The following is a 14,774-nucleotide window of genomic DNA, read 5'->3' as shown; positions in this document are numbered from 1 at the left end:
TCTCTCAAGATGCTACTTCCGTGTTGGCTGCTTCAGTGTGGTGACTGACATGCACGATAAGCCCCGCCTCTCCAACAAGTGTAGCTCTAGAAAAAAAATTAAACAGGAAACAGCAACACACCTAGACATGTCAGACAGCCTTCAGTCAGCCACTCTGAATGTAGTTTTAGACATCATATACAGGTACGAGTGCGTTTATAATTACTGATAACTACAGCAGTAAAAGATCAGGATTACTGTAAAGATAAGAATGGAGATGAGTGAGATGATTTATGAAACTGTAGAAGTTGCTGCAGATAATAGAGCTGATTCCAGTGACAGCGAGCAAACATATGAAAATGTTTATGTGAACGAGAACAATTTACAGACCAAGAGGGCCAGAAGCTTCAAGCAGTCTGAGAGCTCAGGTAAAATACACTCACACTCAACAATATTTGTATACATACAGTACTGATGTACTTAATTTCAATTAGTTGTATAAAATGTAACCATCAAAAATTATCAAATATCTGTAAAAATTTAACTAAATGGCTATTTGTGTTTCAAAAAAACACTTAAAATATGTTTTTTTTCAACCAACAATGACAAACACATACACATTCAATCTCCCTGTATCACATCTTTACACATTGTGTATGATACAATACAAAACATACAGTTACATTAGTAATGATTTAATGCACCTGTATTACATCCTGTATTGATCTGAAATGATCCGGATTTGCACTTAAACAATTCAGTCATGCTCCAGTGTAGCCATCATGTTTTAAGTTTCATGTTTATTGTCATGTGCAAAAAAGCTTTATGCACCTATATACAGAGAATTTCTTGTGCTACAGTTGTACTCTCACCCAGACAAGGTGCAAAACACATTATACTGTACTTAGCTCTCATGTAAAAAGTATAACAGCAAAATATACTGTAAACTTTGGACACAGACAAATGTGTGTGAACCTTTTCTCTACTGCTGTAGGTGCAAGCTCTTATCAATATTGTAACTGATTGCTTCTGTTATTGTCTTTGTCTATTTTGATGTGTAAAATAGTTACCACTAGCATGAGCAGTTGCATCTTTAATTCTCTCCCATTTTTTTGCATTTAATGCAAAACATTTCTGTTTAATGTCTTGAACTACAGTATTTACATTTGTTATGAGTGTTTGTATATGCGTGAGAATGCACATACCTGTGAGCAAGTGTGTGCGTGTGTGTGTGTGTGTGTGTGTGTATGTGTGTGTGAAAGTAGAGTGTGAAAGTAGAGTGTGAGTGTAGGTGCAATGATGACCTTAAAAGAGTCAGAAATAATTACTATAGAACGTTCTAGGAAAAAGTGAATTAAGAAAATCAACAGATAGTGCCTTGTAGGAGTGTTTTTTTATGGTTTTTAGATAATGTATGGAAGAACTAAATGCTTTGACTACAGCATCACTGTATCTTCTGCATTAAAAAAGGGCATCTTGGCTGTATCTGTCCTGAGAGTCAGTGTGTCTGTTTCTGAGCGCCCAGGAAAAGACACAGCTGAGCCTGCTCTCTGGAGAAGTCGTGGCCTAATGGTTAGAGAGTTTGACTCCTACCCCTAAGGTTGTGGGATTGAGTCTCGGGCCGGCCACGACTGAGGTGCCCTTGAGCAAGGCACCGAACCCCCCAACTGCTCCCCGGGTGCCGCAGCATAAATGGCTGCTCTGGGTTTGTGTTCACAGTGTGTGTGTGTGTGTTCACTGATGTGTGTGTGCACTTTGGATGGGTTAAATGCAGAATGTAACTGCTAGGGCTATTTTCCCTGCAGCTAGAGGTTGGCTGGCTGCTGAAGGCCTTGGAGTTGCTGCTGCATCAGAGGCTATGGAGAGTGACCCCAAGCCTAGTCTACTTGTCTAAACTTGCTCTGGTGAGGCCCTGCTTAGCTGATCTGGCCTTAGGATGCTCAGCTTGGCTGAACTGGACAGGGAGACAGGGTCCTGTTTAGCAGTTCTAGACCAGTAAATTTTCTTTTTCAGCAGGCACAGGTGCAGAGCCATCACTTATAAACACCAGTCACTACACCAGTGCAGATAGTGGTGACATGGATATGGAAAATCACTATCTCCCAAATCTAAGTATTGTATTGGCACTTATCTACTCAACTCTAATAGTATCTATCTATCTATCTATCTATCTATCTATCTATCTATCTATCTATCTATCTATCTATCTATCTATCTAATCAAATCCATGAGCATTGGCCCCCAATCTGTCTTTCCAGTTCTAGAAATATTGGCACATAATTATGCTTTAAATCTGAGAAGGCAGCTTTTAGCTCTTTACAAATTAAAGTATTTTGTCAACAGTTCATTCAACATCACAACATTATAAGTGACAATGTTAAATCTCTGAAAGGTCTGGGGATAGGGATAGTGGAATTTTTTTTAAATAAGGAAAAGGCTTTTGACTAGGAAGCCTTTTGGTTCAATACAGGTTTTATAGCCATTATCAATATGTTGTACATTAAAATTGAGAGTGTACTGAAGTTCTATGTGGTTTATGTGCCCTTTTGAGAGTATACAGAGGTATCAGATAAGGATGTGTTGTGTCAGGAATGCTATACACGGTAGCGATTGAACCTCTTAAATAATCTGAGAGGTCAGCTTTCTTGTTTGAATATACCACAATCCAATGGTTCTCTTTGTCTCTCAGCATATGCAGATGACCTGGTGGTAATGGTAGGGCATCACAGACAAACAAATATTTTAATTGATATTTTAAAAGACTTTTTATCATCTGCTACGGTCAACTGGACCAAAGGTTAAGCCATTTTAGCTGGACAGTGGGGGGTGGGCAGCCTTCACTACCATAAGGTCTGGTGTGTTATCAAATACTTGGGTTAAATATAGATACAATAAGTTAAAATAAACATAGGATTGCAGACGTGAAAGACACAGTTGTGGCTTTAAACATATTTACAACATTATTTACATCGGAGTATACATGTGCAAAGTGTCTTGCATCTGCGTCTGTTTTTTGCTGAGTCCTTGTCTTTGGTTTGCTGTCTCTGTGTTTGTTGTTCCTGCTTTCCTATGTTCCTGTGTTTTTTGTTGCCAGTCCTCTAGTGTTTCTTGCCCTTTGTTATTTTTCCCTGATGTTCACCTTAGTAAAGGAATCATCAACTAAATGCTCAGCAATACAACATATTTTTGGCTTTCGGTGGTGCTGAGCTTGAGCTTTATTTTGTGAGACTGTATTGTCTTAGCTACTGAGGCAGATCCAGGTGGTGCCATTGTCACAGAGCATTTATTCACAACTTGGCACACAAGTTGTCCAGGTTGTCCAGTTGTGCCCGTATGGAGAGGGATCTGATTGGCAAGGGACAGGAGTTATATTTCTCCAATCTAACTTTCAGCATGAACTTAAGAAGGATATCTCCTGATCATTAGAGAAAGAAAAAGATAGGGCAAAATATATTGTTTTGTCCATGATTAAGAAGAAAATGTTGATAACGTAGTTCAAATTGAACAATAAAGAGGGTGTGTTTTCTGTTTTAAATATGTTTATTTTTTATTCTTCTGTTGTGAATTTGTAAGTACAGTATTATGAAAACACACATCTCTGTGTCCATTCCCAATTAGGAGGAGAGACTACAAGGAGCCGATGTTACAAACTGACTGCAGTGTTTGCAGGTGCTGTTTGTTCATCTGCTAACTGCCATCATAGTGCTGTGGATCAAATTCAATACACTTGATGCTGAAAACCACCAGTTACACACCAGATACAACACCCTGAATAAAGAGAGGGACCAGTTACAGACCAGATACAACAACCTGACTAACAACAGAGACCAGTTACAGACCACTTACAACACCCTGACTAAAGAGAGAGACCAGTTACAGACCAGTTACAACACCCTGACTAAAGAGAGAGACCAGTTACAGACCAGTTACAACACCCTGACTAAAGAGAGAGACCAGTTACAGACCAGTTACAACACCCTGATTGAAGAGAGAAATAACTTACAGAGAGATAAAAATGAGCTCTTTTCTAAACTGGGTAAGTAATGCTTACCATACAGTAACTTCATTTAGTTACCTAATACTTTTATTCCAAATGTCTCTAAAAGCAGAGATGTGGAGCTTTTATACACTCCCTGTTATTTTAAACACTGATGGGCTCTAAGTTGTTTTTTCTTTGTAATTTCACTCAATACTCTGGAATGAGTAGGATTGTTAATAAAAAAAAAAAGAAATCTATTACCTGCTATTAACTGTCTTTTATAACTTCACTGACTGTACTTTATTTTTAATGTTGAAACTTAACTTTTCCATTTTTATTGAAATTCTCTGGATCCAGGATGGATATATTTCAGCTCCAGTGTTTACTACATCTCTAATGAAAACAAGAGCTGGCCTGAGAGCAGACAGGACTGCAGAGAGAGAGGAGCAGACTTGGTGGTCATAAACAATGAAGAGGAACAGGTGAGAGAGAGAGAGAGGGGAAAAGAGAGAGAGAGAGAGAGAGAGAGAGAGAGAGACTGACTCTTATTTATTGTTTTGATAACCCTGACAGAAGCTCATTGGTAAATTGCTGTACAACAGAAAAGCTTGGATTAGTAAGGATGACACAGTTGCCCAGGAAGTGTTCGAATCGTTAAATCCTACATCTCTGACCACTAGGTAAGAAATCACTGTACTGAAATGTTCTTATGGTAATGAGTCCCTGAGTTACTGAGAAACACAGCAGATCCTCTGATTCTCTCCTTCAGGTATTGGGGACATGGTGAAACTGCTGCCACTAAAAGAAATAAGGACTGTGTTACCTCCGATGAAAAGTCGTATTATTCCTGTGATCATAAGTTTAATTGGATCTGAGAGAAAACAATCTTTAACTAAGGAAAAGCATTCAACTGAATATACATTGTTACATTGTTGTGTCTGAAAAATCCTCACTATCATAATGTTGCCTGCTTTTCTATTGGAGCCTATTTTCCCATTCAGGTTTTCCATTCAGCAGCGATATGGAAGCATGAATGTGGTTTAATATAATCAATCGTTTTGTTCTGTGATGACAGTGACTCGGTTCACTCAATGTTATATCCTCCCTTCTGTTGGCTTTCTTCTCTGTCCTTTATTTTGTTTTTATGTGTATACATGCTACAAGATCACAGAAAAAGAAACACAGAAAAAGAATAAAGTGTCAGTGAACAACAATTCATTTGCTTGGTTAGTGGCTGCCTTTTATCTATGAAACACCATTGTAAAGCATTATACTAAAACAATATACTGACCCATTTATGAAATCATATGTAAAAAAAAGGCTCAACACTCCACCTAATCCAGTCCATCAAATACAATTTCAGTGACAGTGCAGGGAAAGTAGAATGCTGCATGATATAACAATATGTTAAATGAAATAATTCAAATTGTTATCAATACAATATTATGAGTTCAACACCAGATCAATATTTACTTGAATAATTAACATTTCAGTCCTGACTTAAGAGCTAAGCACAATAATTTAGTTTAATTAGGACCTAATCAACACTTTTCTTGAAAGCCAGACTTAATTAACAGATCCATCTGGATGGTAAGTTCTTACTATTAGATAAATATTGTAGAGATTAATATGCTTCCGTTTTCATCATGTCTGTGTGTGTCAATGAATGTGTCTTAAAAAGTAAGTATGGGATCATCTGCACGTGAAAGAATATCCAGCAAATCAATGGTCCTAGATATAGGCGTTGTCACAACCGGGGATGGAAGGAGACCCGTACGCAGGATAGCTTCAAATGAAGGGGGTTTAATAAATAAAGAAGACATAGACGAAAATGACGATAAATGAAACAATACAACTGACGACATTTAACAGAGACTAGACATGACAAGGGGTACACGCAACTAATGATCCGCGCTGCATTCAGCAACGCGGCTAACTTAAATACAATTAAGACAATGACAACATTAGGAACAGGTGAAGAAACAGGGAGGAGCAGACGAAGGCGGGGCAGACACGTGACAACAACAACAGCACATGGCCAAAAGTCCGGGCTGAATCATGACAGGCGTCTAGATACATTGAATACTTGTGTGTGTGTGTGTGTGTGTGTGTGTGTGTGTGTGTGTGTGTCCGCAAGGGGACCTTTATGGTTAACAGTTATAACACTTTAAACTCAAAGGACTCATGAGAATTGGAGTGAATTGAGGACGTGAGGCGAATATTTGTCTTCTTCACCCTTCACCTGTTTGTTCACCTTCGTTTTTTCATTTTCTCTCTGTCTTTGTCTCTGTCTTCTGTCTCCTCTCCTCCACTTGTCTAAAGGGAGTATCAGTGAAATGTGAATGCACACTCCTAGGATTAACTACGGTGGCCGAGAAGTGCAAAACACATTAACAAATCCAAAAGCAAATTAACAAATCCAAAAACACAACGACAATTCAGACAAACCGGAAAAGGTAGGTATCGTTTGTGAATGGAAACTTGCCGATCATTGGACGAGACACCTTTCATTTACCTGTATATCTTGAATGACAGGTGTCTTGTCCAATGATCGGTAAGTTTCCAATCACAAACTATACCTACCTTTTTTTGTCTGAATTGTCGTTGTGTTTTTGGATTTGTTAATTTGTTTTTAAATTTGTTATTTTGGTTTTGCATTTGTTATTTTTTTCTTGGATTTGTTGTTTTGTTTTTGCATTTGTTGTTTTGTTTTCGGATTTGTTAATGTGTTTTGCACTTCTCGGCCACTGTAATTAACTGTAATTAACCCACCTACTGCATTATGTACAACACACACACACAGATTTTTTGAACTCTGCTTCTAGACAAAGGAAAATTAATCCTGACGAGTAAACTTTCAGTTCTAACAAATCTATTATAGATGTTACTTCTATGGATTTCACCGTGTTTTCTTACTGAGCCCCAACTCATAATTACAACTTTATATATAAATAAAAATACTGTAGTGATCAATATGTTTCAGTTTTCAACAAGTTATTTATCCCTAACTGATACACTGAGTTGATTCAGGCTTCAGTTTGCTAGAGAACACAACAATTGGACTGTAGAGCAATGAGGCAATGATCTAGGGTTGGTCAGGTCCAGGTTCAGCAACATTATGTTCCCAAGTAATGAAGTCAGCTGACTACCTGAATTGACAAGGTTTTCCATCAATTAATTTTTTCCTTCCTTGATGGCACAGATGTATTTGAAGATAACAATGACAAGTTGTGAAAGGGTGGTTCAGGGAGCATGAAACATGGATTGGCCTCCACAGAGTCCAGACATTAACATCACTGAGAATCTTTGGGATGAGCTGGACTGTGTTCAACTGGAGAAGTTATGTGCTGTCTCGCTGACTGCTGACACAATGCTGCGGATCAAATTCAACACACTTGTTACAGAAAATAGCCAGATACAGATCAGTTACTGTACAACTCCCTGATTATATAGAGTGACCAGTTTCAGACCAGATACCCTGATTAAAGAGAACGACCAGTTACAGACCAGTTACAACACCCTGATTAAAGAGAACGACTAGTTACAGACCAGTTACAACACCCTGATTAAAGAGAATGACCAGTTACAGACCAGTTACAACACACTGATTAAAGAGAATGACTAGTTACAGACCAGTTACAACACAATGACTATAGACAGAAACCAGGTACAGTCCAATTACAACAACCTGACTCAAGAGAGCGACCAGTTAGCGAAGCTTTCCAAATTGGGAAAGTGATAACCATCTACAAAACTGCCATATATATATTAAATATATATATATATATATATATATATATATATATATATATATATATATATATAAAGATAATATTTATAATATTTATCTCCATTTTTGAGCTAGCAGAAAACACACATGAAACCTCCTCATTATCATATAAACTATATAATTGTTTATATTAACTGTATAATAAATTATTTTATTTTTCAGGTCAATCATAATGCTTTCTGAATAATAAATAATTTTTTTTTAAATCTACAGTTACACTTATGTGTTATGAAACATTAAGAACACTACAAAAACACTACAAAAGAACTCACTTCTTGTAAACTGTTCCTGTTTCCTGGTACTTACTTTTTTCCCTTGAGCTTGGCATTTTTCACCTCCTGGAATTGACCTTCTGATGGACTGACGACTAGACAACTACAGCAGCTTGGCAATGAAACATAGCCCTAGACAGCAGTCGGAATTAATACAGTTATAAAGCTGATTTGTGAAAGGTGTTCAGTATTACAGATCTGGATTACTGAAGAGCGCAGAATGGAGATGAGTCATGGCATTCTCACTCAGTCAGATGAAGACATTTATATGAATGAGGACAAAGAGAAGACTCTCTGGAACAGAAACGATAAAGAACCTGTGAAATTAGGTACAACACACACACACACACATCAGTTATCATGTATCATTACATACTAATCATTTTCAACAGCAGCTCTGACAATATTTTGTTGCTTGTTCTAACGTATTTCTATACATTTGTTTAAACCGTTAAATGCGGCTGTGACTATAAACGTAGAAGTAACTAGTAGCTCTGCTTCGCATTGGGCCACATCTCAGCACCACATTATTAACCGTTATGTTTTATAAATAAAGAGAAATAAACATTTGTAGAAATGTAAGAAATTTATTTCTAGAAATAAACATTTGTAAAAATGTTAAACAATAAATCAGCTAAATATCCAGTGAAACAGTGACATGTAAAATGCACATATAAATAAATAAATAAATAAACAGCAGTCTTGTGATTCATTAAAGTGGCTACGAAGTACTTTTTTTGTATATTCAGCATTTCACTTGACAGCAGATTTTTCATGACCCAATAAATACTTCCCTTTAAAGGAAGACATCCCCTTCCCTATTTTGGCGTTCTTCTTTTAGCATGCTAATTTTTAGATGTGGTGATTTTAAGAAAGAGATCACAGCCCTCTTTAGTAAAGGAATCATCAATTTAAAATTCAACTCAAACAAACACATTTTTTCAGTTTTGGGTGTTGTGGAGCTCAGGCTCTCTTCGCTGCAAGACACACACTATTAAGAGGAACATGTTAATTGCACTAAGGTGTGCACTTGTTCTTGAAAAAAGAAAACCTTGTTGTCACAACCTGGAATGGAAGGAGACAGACCCGTACGCAGGATAGCTTCAAATGAAGGGGGTTTAATACATGAGGAAGACAAAGACAAAATGACGATAACTAAAACAATACAATGACGACATTTAACACTGACTAGACATGACGAAGGGGTAAACGTAACTAATGATTCCACGCTGCCATCGGCAACGCGGCTCACTTAAATATAAAAGACAATGATGACACAATGAGGAGCAGGTGGGGTGACAGGGAGGAGCAGACGAAGGCGGGGCAGACACGTGACGACAACAATAGCACATAGCCAAAAGTCCGGGCTGAATCATGACAGAACCCCCCCAAGGCGCGGTTCCCGAAGCGCCAAACCCTGTCAGAGTCCGGGGGGGGGATGGGGGGTTGAGGCACATGGCGAAGGCAGATGGGGGGAGCAAGGAACACGGCAAAGGCCGATGGCGGGAGTAAGGCACACGGCGAGGCCGGTGGGGGGAGCAAGGCACACGGTGAGGCCGGTGGGGGGAGCAAGGCACACGGCGAGGTAGGTGGGGGGGAGCAAGGCTCACGGCGGCACAGCCAGCGAGGGCCGAGCGACGTCCACAGCCGAGCAGAGGGGCCGAACGACGTCCACAGTCGAGCAGAAGGGGCGTGCGACGTCCTCAGCCGACCAGAAGGGCCACGTGACTTCCATGGCCGAGCTGAAGGGCCGAGCGATATCCTTAGCCGAGCTGAAGGGCCGAATGACGTCACAGCCAAGCTGAAGTGCCGAGCGATATCCACAGCCGAGCTGAAGGGCCGAACACAACCCCGACACACTGCAGCCAGACTCATGTCCCGATGACCAGAATACCAAGGGTGGGAAGGTTCATCGCCCTGGGCCTGCAGCACCCGCCGCGGAAGAAGTGAAGCGACGCCCTCCTCCGACGGAACCGGTACTGGAGCGGCGTCCTGCACTGGAAAAAGGGCGGGGCGATGCCGCAGGACACCAAAAAACAAAAAAGGAGCAAAAATGGGATGGTGACATCCTCCGCGACGGAAGTGAGGCGACGTCCGCCTCGGACAGAACCGAAAACTGGAGCGGCGTCCCTCACCAGAAAAAGGGCGGAGCGATGTCAGCAAAAAAAAAGAAAAGGGCTTCGAAGGACTGGCGGAACAGTCCAAGGGAAGAAGAAGATAAAAAGCCGGTCTGAGCTAGAAGCTATCCTGCTGGGTCTGGGTTTTAAGGCGGAATCATTCTGTCACATCCTGGGAGGAAAGAGACAGACCCGTACGCAGGATAGCTTCAAATGAAGGGGGTTTAATAAATAAATAAGACAAAGACAAAATGACGATAACTAAAACAATACAATGACGACATTTAACACTGACTAGACATGACGAATGGGTAAACGTAACTAATGGCTCACTTAAATATAAAAGACAATGATGACACAATGAAGAGCAGGTGTGTTGACAGGGAGGAGCAGACGAAGGCGGGGCAGACACGTGACGACAACAATAGCACATGGCCAAAAGTCCGGGCTGAATCATGACAATAATAAAGCTGGATAAGTCTAGGCTACTACAATGCTATTGTCCTCTGGAGAGAGCTCTCTTTTTCTCAGGAGAGAGTGTTGGGCTTGGAGCTCACTGCTGAAGGACACTCCATCAGCCTCTTGGGAGAGCTCAGCACTGGAGGCCACCCAGGACTGAATGCTGGAGGCTTCCCAGCTCTGGAGGCCACAATTTCAATCTATAAAAGAGCTCAGTTCTTGAAGCCACCCTGTTGCCCTCTGCTCAGGGTTTGGGAGTGGAGAATATCACCAGATTTTTCTTTGTAATATGATAAAAATGGTGGGTGGACTTTCACATCATGTAGGCCCTCCACGTTGGCCTTTTCGAGGTCTCTTCCAGATCCCCAAACTCCTGGTTTATGGCTTGCACAAATTGCACAAAAAAACAGGAAATATAACAGGGTAGAGACACAACACGAATCAAAACATGGTGGCAAATGAGAAAAACAAGGAAGAAAAAAATAGAACACACAGAGGTAAATCTGTGCTATGGCTCTACATGTTGTTGTATGGTGTGTGCTCAGCTCACGTGGGAGGTTTATTACAGTATACATGTATTATAGTGTGAGGATGGTTATTAGCTATTGTATAAAAATCCAAACCAGACATTTTGTGACATCAAATCTGCTCGCTCTTTAGAAATGTTCCAGTGACAGCATTAATTGTATGAATGAATTAATTTGTTTTTTAGTGTTTTTTGTTCTGTTCAGACATGTCCCTGTGGCCATTCCTTATTAGGGGGAAAGATTACAAAAAGCAGATGTTACAGAGTGACCGCAGTGTGCGTCGTGCTGCTGTGTGTTGTCCTGCTGACTACCGTCATGGTTCTGTGGGCCAAATACAACACCCTGAATACAGAAATCAACCAACTACAGACCAGATACAACAACCTGACTAAAGAAAGAGACCAGCTACAGAAAGAAAATGATGTACTTCAGAAGATTTCAACTAATATGGGTGATTACATGTTCTAAAGATGTCAAGAGTTTGTAACAGAATTTGTAGATTGAACCATTGATTATAACACATATAATGCATTTAAAGGCTTGACTGTGATTTCATTATCAATTACTAAATTCATTAGGATTCACTGGACAAACTCTTAACTCAGAAGCACTGGCCACATACTGGTACTGCTAAGCTGCTTCTTGACTGATTTTGGTTGGCACATACTGTACAGGAGGTTACAAGATTGCTTCTCCATGGTTCCTTGAATTTACTTACATATGCCCCTTTTCCACCAAGGCAGTTTGAGTGCTGGTTCGGAGCCAAAACCTAATTTAGAACCAGTTCTTTCTTTTTCGACAGCCAAAGCACCAGCTCTGAACTAGGAAAAGTGGTTCTTAAGTAGCACCAAAACGTTGCTGGTCTAGAATTAAGAACCGCTTGTGTCAGGAGCTGTGGGCAGGGCTACTGTTAGCACATTTGATAACGTACCTTAAGTATACTAATGTTTAGTACACTTTTACTTTACCTCAATATTATCAATTATCAGCACACATGATAGTAGTTAGCTACATGCTAAGGCTAACTTTTTTCTGTGTTAATGATAAAATAACGTTATGTACTTTCTCGATTACAACCTCTGTTTATACAAATTACATGGAGCTGCACTTACACGTTGGATTCGCCGCGTTTGGATGCCAATGTAGGTTCACAAAGCCATAAATATTAACAGTAAAGCAACATCCACCATGTTGATGTTGTGTTTGTGTTTGCCGCTGCTGCGCTAACGTTGTTGTGTAACGTGACACGTATACAGTGACGTCAGACTCGGCTCTGTGATGCTCTCTAACCGATGGAAAGGCAAACCGGTTCTTAGAAGGTTCGCCAGTGGAACCAACTTTGAACCAGCACCAGAGCTAGCTCTGAACCAGCACCCAGTTCTTTCCAGTTGAAAACGGGTAATAGTGAATCTTACACCTTGTGAGAACATCTCCTCATCTCAGGGCATGAATGGACAGTGAATGTTATTTTGATTTACTCTGATAACTCACCATCAAACCCACCATTAATAATGTGGCTTAAAAATGGTTAATCATCATACCATCATCTTGCTTTGCTGACTTACATAAATTATTTTACATTAACTACATTAAATCTTACAGGCGTAACTGTGAATAGTGATCGAGTCTGTGGTTGGATCTCAGCTTTGAATAAAGATGCGCACAGCTTACATATTTACTTAAATTAAATGTATAAATGTCTTATTCTGTTTGATCAGTCTCACTGCTCAATGAAGGGTGGCGATATTTCAACTCTCATGTTTACTACATCTCAACTCAGAAGAAAAACTGGGACAACAGCAGACGGGACTGTAAAAGGAGAGGAGCGGACCTGGTGATCATAAACAGCAAAGAGGAACAGGTGAGAGAGAGAGAGAGAGAGAGAGAGAGAGAGACACAGGTTAAATTAAATGAGTTTCTGTGTTCATATTGTGTTGTTATAGTTACAGCAGTTCACAGAGAGAAATACATCTACTGTATACTATATATAATTCTCTTAATCCCAGGTGTTTATCGCGACACATCTGAAAAGCAATCGGGCTTGGATTGGTCTGAGTGACACAGACACAGAGGGGGTGTGGAAATGGGTGGATGGTTCACCACTGACCACTGCGTAAGAGACTTATATTTATCTGACATAGATTTATTCCCAAATCTCTTCCCTTTGTACAAAATGTTACTAGACGGTTTTCTGCTGATTGATCATTTTATACAGCTATAAAATAAACTAAATACTGAGATCATGTTCACTTTTATATTCTCATCCCTACAATAATGATATTATTGCTATGGTTACAAATCTCAGTGAACACAAACTAATTGGTTGATTTAAATGTGTGGAATTGAAGGAAACTGAACACTGAACTGTTTCTTTTTAGGTACTGGGATGAAGGGGAACCGAACAATGATAAAGACCATGAGGACTGTGGGGAGATTATGGGTCATCCAGAAGAAAAGAACTGGAACGACAGAAGATGCTCAGATAATGAATTATGGGTCTGTGAGAAAAGTGATTTTTAGGAATTAGGTATAGAGTGGAACAGCACAGTAAAACAATACAATATTCATAAATCAAGCTGAATTTACTGTTATTCATTTTGGGTTTTATTCTATGTAATGCTTTAAAGTTCTTCTATTACATCTAATGCTTTTAACTCACAAAGTACAAGATTTATATTTTCCTTTGATGTAAAAAAATACGGAGTTTTAATCACTTATGCTTGCATTTAATTACTGGATACTGTAACAGTTGTATATTCCTAAACGCGCCCAATGGATTGATTTTTACTGAATAATCATATGTGTCTTCACCAAACGATTTGCAATCTGCTGCGCTGTGTATTGATGGTAGTTTGTAGAGATGTTGGATGTTGTTCATTTATTTTCAGTAAGTACTGACTTAGACAATAAGTGCAATGCAAACGAATTGAGAGAATTTTATGTAAATATGGAGCGAACTGGTGCAATGACAGCCAAGTGAAGTGAAGACAGTAGTGTACATGTGATGTGATGCATATATTTACACTGGCAAAATTTATATACTGTACACAAACCTCCTTCCATAATGTTTCATTTAAGCAGCAAAAAACTGTTTTGTTGTCAAAAGTGAACTGTTATTATTATGGCAACCAGTAGTAGGAACAACTACTTGTGACTTTATAATACAGCGACTAACACCTTAGGCAGCAATGTGTGAGTGTAGAGTTAGACTTGCTTGGGGTTAAAAAATTTAGAAAACGTGTTGTTTTCACGTTTGACAAAAACCTAAAAATAAATAAATAAATAAATACATTTCTTACAGCATAAATGTAAATTTCTATAAATAAATGTTTCATCAAACCATGGTGTGACACTGTGTTTGTTAATTACAAACGAGCAGTGATTTCCATTTTAGCCGATCAGGAATAATTCCCTGTTTTAATTCACTGTCATTTATAAATTAGTGATATTTCAGCATGTTTTTCAGTGGAGATGATGGTGGATAGTTATACTGTACAGTAAGTGCAACGGCCCAGAGATTATTCCTGCAGATGATTATTAGTCATATTTAAATGGGAATGTGCTTTATTTGCATTTGATTCAATTATAAAAATAAATAAATAAATAAAATAATAATAATAATTAAAATAATTTATAATCAATTTATAATAA

The 14,774-nt window shown here is 39.1% G+C and overlaps 1 pseudogene; it reads left to right on the top strand.

Moving 5' to 3' along the window:
• Positions 1–250: 250 nt before the first annotated feature.
• Positions 251–14,465, top strand: LOC132858469 (C-type lectin domain family 4 member M-like; annotated as a pseudogene).
• Positions 14,466–14,774: the final 309 nt, after the last annotated feature.

Source organism: Tachysurus vachellii, chromosome 2 (assembly GCF_030014155.1).
Source record: "Tachysurus vachellii isolate PV-2020 chromosome 2, HZAU_Pvac_v1, whole genome shotgun sequence".
Classification (NCBI taxonomy): Eukaryota; Metazoa; Chordata; class Actinopteri; order Siluriformes; family Bagridae; genus Tachysurus; species Tachysurus vachellii.
The sequence above is the reverse complement of the archived record's forward strand: the minus strand, read 5'-3'. Positions and strand labels throughout refer to the sequence as shown.